Here is a 10,683-nt window from a genome sequence, read left to right as displayed (position 1 = left end):
CAGGTGTCTGTCCATCTGTGAAACACATAAGAGCTCTGATTCACTCTGAGCTCAGGAGACACTGCTGCTTACAGCCCCAACTCATCCAGATATGCTAAATGTATTTCAGATTAAGATTTCACATATAAAACATTAGTTTAATGAATAAAATATGATACATTGTGGTGGAAAACTGTAAAAACAAAAAAGTTGCTAAAATAAGCTCAACCTTGACAACACTGAAATACTTCTAGCATCACAAATAATATTACAATAATACATCAATAATAAATAAAACACTGTTAATTGTACTTGTACGTTTGATACATTAAGTACTTTTTGCTGCCATTTGCATTTGTATTTATATAAAATCTTGAATGTGTGACCTTAACTTGTGATGGAGCAGTGTAGGACTTTTTTCTATAACTCTCAGTATCTTTTTCACTGCCAAAACATTTAAAATATGTATTTTTGTCAGATAACAGCTGCTGTCATCACGTCTCCCACTGTGTTCTTTGGGTTGTCTAAACGGGTGAAACAGCGCCCCTCTGGGCTGTAACGGCTGCTAACCGGCGGTCAATGGAAGCGGTCAAACAGGGTACTGCAGTCATGATGGGCGGTGAAGGCGGTCAGTGGAGTGTCCGGAGAAGAATCCAGGTGAAGCTAACACCTGTTCATTCATGACAGACAGCAGGAAGTCCGCACAGTCAACTCACCGTGACACGATGAACCGTCTGAAAGTACCGGGAAGCCGAGTCACGACCAAAATAACGTTAACTCTGGCAAGAAATCACATAAAAACAGCCGGGATTGTTCTTTAGCTAGCTAACATCGTTAACGTTACGTACTAAGCTAGTAGAACAGGCTAAGCTAGCAGCGACTGGAGTTCTAACCGCCAAAAGGAAACAAGTTCAGTGGGACGTGATGATGTGGACATGGACCCTGAAACCTCCGTGAAGGACAGAACAGGACATGACGACCTCTTCTTCAAACGTGAGTCCAGTACAAACTCTTTGTTGGTCCATGTCTGTCCCTCTACTGGCTGGTTTCTTTTCTGCTGTCTTAATGTCCCGCCCGGCGCCGTCTATTTACTGGTTAGGTTCTGTTCTGCTTGTTGAATGTCCCGCCTGGCGCCGACTATTTACTGGTTAGGTTCTGTTCTGCTTGTTGAATGCCCCGCCATGGCTCAGTGTATTTACTGGTTGGTTTCTCTTGGCTAATGTCCAGCTATGGATGTGTGTATTTACTGGTTTGGCGCTTTTCTGCTGGTTGACTGTCCCACCATGGCTCAGTGTATTTACTGGGTGGTTAAATGTCCCGTTATGGATTCATGTTAGTAATGTTTTGTATCTGTACTGCAGCTTTAGTTAAATGTCCTACCTGTCTGCTTGTTTTTACTTGCTAGTTGTTGTTAGTACTATTAACATTAATGTTATTTTACCATTAGTTAAAGTCAGATGTCCCGCCATGGCTCTGTGTATTTGCTGGTGTTGTGCCTGATGTTATAGGCTGTGGTGGAGGAAGTCAGTACTCATCCTCGACTTACAGTAGTTAAAGTGTAGACAAACCAGTTACAAGGAAAGAATCCCGCATTCAACATTTTAAGCTAATTTCAGAATTAAATATATGACATCATAGGGTTCTCATTACGAATGCATTGAAATGTTCATCACTTTAACTTTCCAGCTGGAGCACAGTGTAACTACTACATATACAGCTGGGTAGTTTAATCAGTATTTATGCCTCACATTTAATTTGTTGATAGTATTTTTTAATATAGATTTGAGTCTGCTAAGAAACTTAAGTAGCTAAAATGAAATGTAGAGCAGTGAAAAGTGCGAAGTATGAAGTAGCAGAAAATAGTACTACATTTTAGTTTTGAGATACTGGTACTTAATTACTTTCCCTCTATGGGTTATTGAAGCTGTGTTGAGCCTGGGATGTAATGTTAGATGTAATTGCCCAAGTTTTGGGATTTTAAATGTCAAATTAGGTTTTGTCTTAATGGAATTTTTCTAGTATTGGCCTGTACATTAGCCCTTTCTATGAATGAATGAACAGGTGTGTTAGTTGTATTCACTGCTGATTTGCACTGTTTCAGAGTTTAAGTTGAATAAGATTTTGTAGTTTTGAGGTCACACAGATACATATTTTTTGGTTGTGTAGTTTTGCTGGTCAGTGTTCTGGTGTTTAAAGTTCTCTCTTGTGAAGCATAAGATCCCTCAGTTAAATCACTCCTGTTAAAGTTATGTTCTCACCGCAACTCATTCATCTTCATCACTGAGACACGTCGTTTCCACACGACACATTCAGCATTATAAATCATACGCTGATGATGTTTTGTCTCTGCTCTTTCAGGCTAACTGGTGGGGAGGGGGGTTAGACCTTAAGTTACTTCCTGTGGCCCCCGGTCCTCCAGATCAGACTGCTTTCTGTGAGTAACAGCTGTAATTCTCCCAATTATCACAGTGTCACAGGCTTCAGGTTCGGGCTTGAAGACCTGCAGAGGTGTTTCAGTTGGAGAAGGATTTGAACAAGCAGTCTGACCGCAGATGTAAAGTTACTGAGCACAACAGTGATGTGTTGATTAAGAAACAATCAAACAAATACTGAGTCGTTTTTCAGAAGCAGTAACATACAGCACACCGTAAACATGAGCTGCTGGGCTGTTAGAAATGCAGGAGGGATGACTTTGAGTTCAGTGGAGTGTCACATACCTCAAGACTAGGCATACATATCATGCTAATGCTTTATCATGTTAAACATTTAGTATTCTTGTCAATCATAATAAGTTAAGTTACTGCTTCTGCTAAGTGTTATGATTCCCTTAAGCTTAGAAAGCTAAAGCGATAGATTCAGAACCATAAAAATAAGTAGGGTAAGCTATAGATTTTATAATATTTTTTGGTTTGATATATTTATTTAAAGAAAATCAAATTTTTATCAGTATTAATGTGTATAGCTACGAAAGTGCATGAGTGCTGGAAGCGGAAGTTTTCCATTATTTATGTGCAACAATGTCCTTTTTCCATAGATATTTTGGTTGATTTTGGAGTATTGAAAGTGAAGAAATACGCTTACTGCTTTTACTGACTGGTCACTTACTCGTCTCCTGTTCCGTCACTCTTTTACACTTCCTGGCTAACCTTCTATATGCTTGGTATCCCATCAAATTTGCGTTTAATGTTATTGAACCACACAAGAATGAAGAACTGAAAGAGAAAAGCATTGATCGGTGCTTTTTATCAGTGCATTGTCTGTGCTCTCTTTATCTGAGAGCTTTGCTGCTGATCCAAGGCTGGGATGGGATTTCATTTTGCTTTCTGTGCCAGCACTTGAAGTTTCCTAAAAGGGAGCTCCATTGTTCTGTCAGACTTTAAATACCATAACGATGTGTAATGGTGTGTTCAGCCAACTTGACCAACCACGCTGTGCGTTGCTTGGGGAATGGGCTGTTCAATCCTACAAGTACTGCAACATCATTTTCATTCTGTTCTGTTCTGATCAGAATTTATATCTTTTATACTGTTCATTTTAAATTCATGTTTTGCTGCAGGCGGTTTGGTTTTGAATGGTTTATTTGGTAAAATCATATTTTAAAGGACCACTCAGTAGTTTTGGTCATTTAGCAACCACTTTAAAGTCTAATTATCGTCCGCTAATTTCTGTTGCTTTTGTTACATAGTACAGTTTTACATCTGAGTCCCACCACATGTAACACGTATAAAAACAAACAGCCCCAAGCCATTACCAACATTATGAGGGACCATCAGTAAGCAGATCAAAGGTCAGAACCTCACTGCCTTTAAAACAGGTATCGCAAATATCCCTGGGTCTCCATTCAGCCCACCAATGCTATGAAGAAACCGCTAATTAACTGAAGTGTAAATTCCTGCAGAAAGCAGCTCCATGGCCTCAGAACGTCTCTCTTCACCCAGGACGCTATTTTAAGGAGGAATCTGGTCCCAGGGATTAGAGGGCGTCCATAGCCCACATACCCAACCAGAGGCACCCGAGTCTTTAGGCTTTATTTTGGGAGCACACAGTTAACCCCACTCGTTGTTGCAATGCTCTGACTCCTGTTTCAGTGAAACAACTCTCCCTCTCTTCCTGTTGTTACATCATGTGTCTGTGTTTGATATAAACAACGGTGCAGATGATAGTTTGGTTGTTCTGGGTCTTATGCTCATTGCTTTGTCTAAACACAAATATTACCTTTGTGTTTTTCATCGCACAAACTTTGCACTTGTATGGAAACTTGACAAGTCATTGGTTATTTATTTAACAGTACAACAGAGAACACCTGTGTGGACGTTCAGGACCTGTAGATAGTCAGGCAGGTTCACACGGTGACTACAGTAATATTAATATATAATATCAGTGTGTGTTTGTATTTAACTTGTGTGTTATTAGACCTGGCTGTCGATGCACTGTATGTACAGTATGTGTTGGAGTCTGTAGTGTAATGCAGCTAGCTTCCTGTCTTCACCTTCACTGAACATCTTCCTCTGAAACAGCCATCTGGAGTAAACATTCACCTCTGAAAATAGTTTACTACTGAGCAAGCACACACAGGTCTCTGTTCAAATGGATTTAACAGGGTTCACTCACCTTTCTCAGCCCTTCTGCTGAAACGGCAGCATAAATAAGAAACACTACATGATCTTTGATGAATGGCAATTTCAGTAATGGTGTGCGGGTTGAGTGGATTTAACAACCTAAGAATGAATCTCGAAAATCAACCATCTTTCCTCAGAATGGCCTTCATTAGTTAGTGTTGCTTTAATCATTCACCTTGTTGTAATTACGTAGCCGATCAAAACCAACATTGCACCGACCGGGTGCACCTTCATGTTTGTACAAAACAACAGCATAAAGAATCAATTAGTCAAGAAAACAATAAAGCAATCAATCAAGCTTTATTTGTAAAGTGCTCAAGTGACTCTCATGACAGGTTACAGTTTGAGCAGGTCTAGACCACACTTTCGATCCAAAACCTTTCAATTTAAGGATCGATTCTCTCTTTTGTCAATGTCACCCAGCCATTTAATAGCCTTCTGGTAAATATGAAAATAAGAGAGCACTTCATAGTTTTTTCATGCAGTCGAAAACTGTAGGTGCGTGCGTGCATTCAAGAGCATGTGTGTTCAGTTTTTATCAAAAATATATAGGCACATTGCCAAAAACTACTTGGTTAAAGTGGATTTAAAATCTGACTGAAATCTGTAGAACATAAATAAGAAATACATAAATGTCAGTAAGTGTCAGTTAAAAAGAGAATCAATGAAGTGTGCTTTGATCCCAATATAGCCTTAGAATATTGACATAATTATTTAAAGGCCATATAGCTCAGCTCTCTGCACTTTACCTTCACTCTGCCTCTTATTAACAGAGTAGAGGAGCAGAACTAAAGCTGATTGTCATATTCACGATCTTGAGTTTCCCTTCTCCCTCCATGTGAAGGCTCAGGTCCAATAAACAAGCCTGGCTTCTGTAGCTTCACATGCTAATGTTTCCATAGCAGGCCAAAACCAGAGTAGAGAGAGATGAGACCGATGAGATGCCTGGTTCAGGGGTTCTATTGTTGCTGCCCTGCCTCTGTTTGACCAATGGACAGGCACCATAATCGCTAATCATGATAAATCTGCTATTGAAGGAAGGAAGCTGTGCTGTGTTCATGGTGCCCTCTGAGACGGACGGTAGTTACGGTTATGACGATGGTTAATATTGACAGTATGTTTCATCATAAAGAACCTCTGTCTGCATCTATGAAGTAAGTTCTGGTGTGAGACGGCATGCTTTATTAATTCTCTTTAACTTGCACATCCAGTGGACCACTGGCTGAACGCCACAGAAGAGCCTTCAGGATGGTCGACCTGTCAGCGGTCGGCTGGCCTCGGCTCTGAGTGCTTTGGGCTGTAAGAGGAGAAAACTCGCCCCCCTCCTCGATGAAAAGCTCATTTAAAGCTCCGGGGTGGGGTACATATAGCTGCTCCATTTTTAAGAATCTCTCTTTTAACACTTGGCAGAGAAGTGCAGGAGAACGAGTGCTGCCCTGCGAGCTCGGGGTCGGGTTATAAATGGGTCCCAGGGGCCAGCTTCCTACTGACGAGGTCCAAACTCTGCTGAGAGGGCCGCTGGTCCGGCAGGCGAGGCCCCCAGGGGACATAGCAGTACGAGCTGCAGGATTCAGGCTGGTGAAGAGCTGAAACCCAAGCATCATTGAATATTTCATCGTCCGTGCATGGAGTCAACGTTGTTTTGGAAATGTGATAGTTTAGTGTCAAACAGTGGACTAGAGGCTTGGAGGACGCCAAGTTCAATGCCAAACACGAGCAGCGGCAAATGTTTACAGCTCTGGAAACTGATTTAAAAGATCGTATAATGCCGATTTCACCAAGCTGTTCAGGCGGCTGCTGAGTTTTTCGTTTTTGAAACAAAAGACTTTTGACACTGAAAACAAATCTTGAGAGTGAAGCTTCTGGTAACAAGACTGTCTGAATGTGTCTTTTTATTTCTCACCAAAAGGAACAACTACAAAACTGATTCTTTAAAGCGAAGTTTAAACTAGATAGAGGATAATCTGGTTGTTTTAACTGGTTATGAAACGGCCTCAACTTAAAACTGATGCCTCTATTTGACCAGCATTGGCAAACAAGACCATCAGCGACAGGATTGGCTGTTCCTGCATCATTTTTAGTGTTATACTTAATGCCTCTCATCAGGTCGGATTCTGACTTATCCATGTTGGATTCATGTCGGAGTGCTGTGGATGAATTGCGGTTTCACAGCCTGAAGAAAGAAGCTAAAGGCACAAAAAGAAGTTCACTTGTTTCACCATCATGATCATTTTGTCCACAGTGGCTGCCAGAATCTGCTAAAAAAATGAAAGGGCCTTATCGAAGCCTTAACATTTACATCTCATCTTTATTTTTTTAAATTTTCTTTAATATTGTTGCTGTATTCAAGTTTCATGATTTAATTCAAAGCTTTCCACTTTTGAAGAGACCGTCAAAAAAGGTTAACCTCAGTTGAGTCCTTTGATGAAATGTGATAATTAAGGGACGCTGATAATGAAGACTGAAAAAAGAAAACTTGATTAAAGCCACAAATATCAATGTGAATACGATACAATACAATTCATAAGCAATAAATCTGACTATTTGCTCAGTTTGAACAATATCAAAATAATGAGAAATATCCATCAGTCTCTCCGATGAAAATCTACATTAAATATTTAATTGGTTGATTGTTAGAATAATGTATGTAAAGTATGAATGGCTATAGAAAAATGTCTGCTGAGTTTTAGGATTTTTGAATTTAGCAGTATCACACAAATTGACTTCTCACTCTGATCCTTTGGCAACATGACAGTGTGCAGGTTAAGTGTTCGAAGTGAAGAGGTTTTCCTCCGACAGTTTGACTTCCTGACAGGTTTGGATTTACTTACTAACAGACTGAATCTCTGAATCTCTCCTCGACTTCCATGACCTTCAGATCGGACGTGGCCCCGGCTGAAGGGTCACGACCTCTCTGGCCATTTCCTCTGTTTGGCTTTGCGGAGTTGATACTTCAGAGTCAGCTGGGAATTCACATACACAAACAAGACAAGGGTCTGACATGACTGACCCACTGACCAAAGAAACCCTCAACACTGGAGGTTAACACAGTGTCACTGATCTGAACTCAGATTATGATTTTTTTAAAGTAGTGTTTTCTCCCTTTATTCGATAGATTACTGGTCATGCACTGGGTTCTGTGAAAATCTGCTGATCCGTGTTGCTAACAAGTATTAGAAAAGTCTCAATTCTGATTCTATTATGGTTTACAAAGACAGTCCAGGTCTTTCGATGTGGGGTTGTATGAGGTACTTATCCCTAGTCGGTGTATTATCTGCAGTAGATGTTCGTCAGCTCTCCCACTGTGTGGAGAAGCAGATCATTTTCATTCTTAACCGTACTGACAGCAGCTGATCTGCGGCGTAATACACTGCGCTGCAGGCACAGCTGCACTTGTTAGCAGGAATACGGATGTTGTGCGGTTGAGGGAATGTAGTGCCAAAGGAAAGGGCCATCTGATTGCAATGTAAAGCACCAAAAATGTCCAAATTATAGTGTACGCGGATTTGTAAATATATATTTTTTCAATGCTCTGCTTTCCTGTCAGTGCTATGCTCTACATGTCCACACAGGGGCAAAGCTGACAATGATCTACTGCAGGTATTACACTGATTTAGGGATAAGCACTGAATATCAAAAACTGGCAGAAAGTTGGCATTAAATTTCAGTCAGCTTCATCATATTTTCGTTTCAGTCAGACCAACAGATCAAACATGAAGCAGGATTAAACTCTACCAGCCCGTGTTGGTGTTTGAGGGGACTGTCCAGGTCCAGCAGGTCACAGTCTGACCCGCAGTGAAAGCCTCCACTCAGACAGGACACCAGATAGCACGAGACATAAACACCTGGTCGTCATCTGTCTGCTCGCCGAGTGTCTCCTCCTCGTGTGTTTCTCAGTCAGTCTGACAGAAATGAGACAGTTTTTTTAGCGTAAATCGTGGGTAAGTCTGATACCTGAGTGGTGAGCGTGGACGCTGCCTCTGTTTACCCTGAGGTGAGGCCAGCAGCCGGACTGAAACCGATACCCTCACTGATGTTTACTCAACTGCTGTGTCCTAACCTTGGTACCTATGGTGGCTCCCGACATGATCCACCTTAATACTGACAAATGACTTTCTGACTGGGAAGTCCCAGAAACAGAGGGGGGGTTGTGGGTAATCGATCTGTGATGAGGAGACTAAAGATTTTGGATAGTGCCATTGCTAAGTTGAAGTTCAGAAGTCCATCGTTGATAATGAAGGTCATCTGATCAGGATCAGGACTTTTTTTTTGACTCAATCCCACATGTACCGTCCTGCGGTCTTAGATATTTATGAGAGCGTAAATGTTGATTAATCCATTGCAGGAAATAGTCCCCAAATCTTTTTTTTTTTAATTATTATTACATTAAAACAGTAAGTACAGAACACAAGGACACAAAAAGCAAACAAACATCTTTCACAAGTGACATACAAAATAAAAAGCCAAACAAAAAAACCCCACTATTGCCAAAAAAAACAAAAAAACGGACACAATTCATCATCCTCAATCTTTTAACCAAGGCCTTAATGTATTCCATTTTCTTTCCATCTTTTGCTGTTTATTAGCGATAATACAAATAATAAAAAGGAGAGAAAGTTAAACAATGTCAAAAATTATTTTCCTTGCAGTTCAAAAATAAATCTCTTGCCCAGTAAAATAACTGTATTTAAAACATTTCTACATCCATTGCTTAATTCACCAAAGATTATTGTTTGAGTCTCCAACTCTTTGAGGAACAACAAATATGTGTTTATTGTTATCAATTGTGACAGAGTGGCCTCTGAAGCTTCTATCTGTCCATGACAGCCACCGATCCTGCTGTGGACTGTGGAGGCAAGACCTTTTCCCAGCATGCACTTGTTTGATGCTTTTATCATGAACTATGAGCTCTTTATGCTGCTAGATAATTGTTCACTTAAGCTGCAGCAGGTCCACAGTTGTTGACGTATGTGTAGTTTCCTGAGTTGGTTGGTTGTTCAGTGTTTTAGCGTTTCACATCAACACACTCCATAATGATCGTTACTACTCTGACTCGTATCAGAATTCATTCTCTCTCTCGTTAAAAAACCTAAATTCTTCTCTTAATGGACATTTTGACAGCTGCTGTCTAAACATTTTATTCTCTGCTGCTCTTTTATGCTCGCTCAGCAAACTGAAACAGAACTGAAAGCTTTTATTTTGATAAGTTCGAGGAGAGTTTTAAAGGTTCAGATCCCGGAGACGTGTCAGTATCACTCATTAGTTCCCACTTAGTGTTTAGTCTGGACTGTTGATATGCAGGAGGTGAGCTGCTGATTTCACCCAAACTTTATAAACCCTGTTTATAACAAATGCTTTAAAATATATCTACAGTTTATTCTACTTTGCAAAAACTGTGAAAAACTGAAATGAAACAAAAGAAACAGAAAATAGAGCCCTCGCCCAGAAAACCTGCAGAGGCAGTTAAAACAGCCAGTCAGACCCATGTTCAAAACAAAGAGAGTTTTACGTTTTTAAATATTATTATTTTTTTGTCAGCCTTCATGATTTCTAATGATCCATACTGAAATCAGCCCTGAAAAAGCCATCGTCTCTATAGTTGGGTCCTTTTCTTCTGTGATGGTATGATTGCATGTGATTGGAAATTAACATTACCAACTGTTAATCTTGATGAACCAACTCGTATTATAATCACAGAACTGCAGCTGATGACAATACACACAAATCAACATAGTTTTACTTGCAAATTTGATCAAAAATATTGATTACATTTTCACATTTAGTAGGAAATTGGGGTAGAGATCTCAAATCTGATACCACCTAAGTGGCCTGACTCCAGTGGCAGCAAAGGATAAAATATGTTTTTTGTTGTTATATGTCCAACATGTGTGAGTGTGGAGGCTTTGTGTTAAGATTTTTTGAGTCAGAATCTTCTCCTGCGACACTTTGAACTCGTTTATCATCACCTGCTCCTGATATTTAGGCGGTGGCCTTGACCTCGGCCTGACCTCCCCCTCTGACTGGGCTGTGTCGGGTTTCTCTGACCAGCTACTGCGGAGGAAGCAGAGGATGTCGGTTCAGAAAA

General features: G+C 40.4%; 1 protein-coding gene across 2 annotated transcripts in view; it reads left to right on the top strand.

Annotated features, from left to right (window-relative positions):
• Positions 1-572: 572 nt before the first annotated feature.
• The window catches only part of LOC115586300 (voltage-dependent calcium channel subunit alpha-2/delta-4-like), a 107,465-nt gene continuing 97,354 nt past the window's right edge, over positions 573-10,683 (top strand). The window contains exons 1-2 of one of the 2 annotated variants that reach the window (XM_030425214.1): positions 573-972; positions 2,338-2,413. The gene's annotated coding sequence lies outside the window, so the exon portion shown is untranslated. The remainder of the gene's footprint in view (positions 973-2,337; positions 2,414-10,683) is intronic. The other variant, XM_030425215.1, reaches the window with a different exon arrangement.

Source organism: Sparus aurata, chromosome 8 (assembly GCF_900880675.1).
Source record: "Sparus aurata chromosome 8, fSpaAur1.1, whole genome shotgun sequence".
NCBI classification, from domain to species: Eukaryota; Metazoa; Chordata; class Actinopteri; order Spariformes; family Sparidae; genus Sparus; species Sparus aurata.
This window is presented reverse-complemented; position numbering and strand designations above follow the sequence as displayed.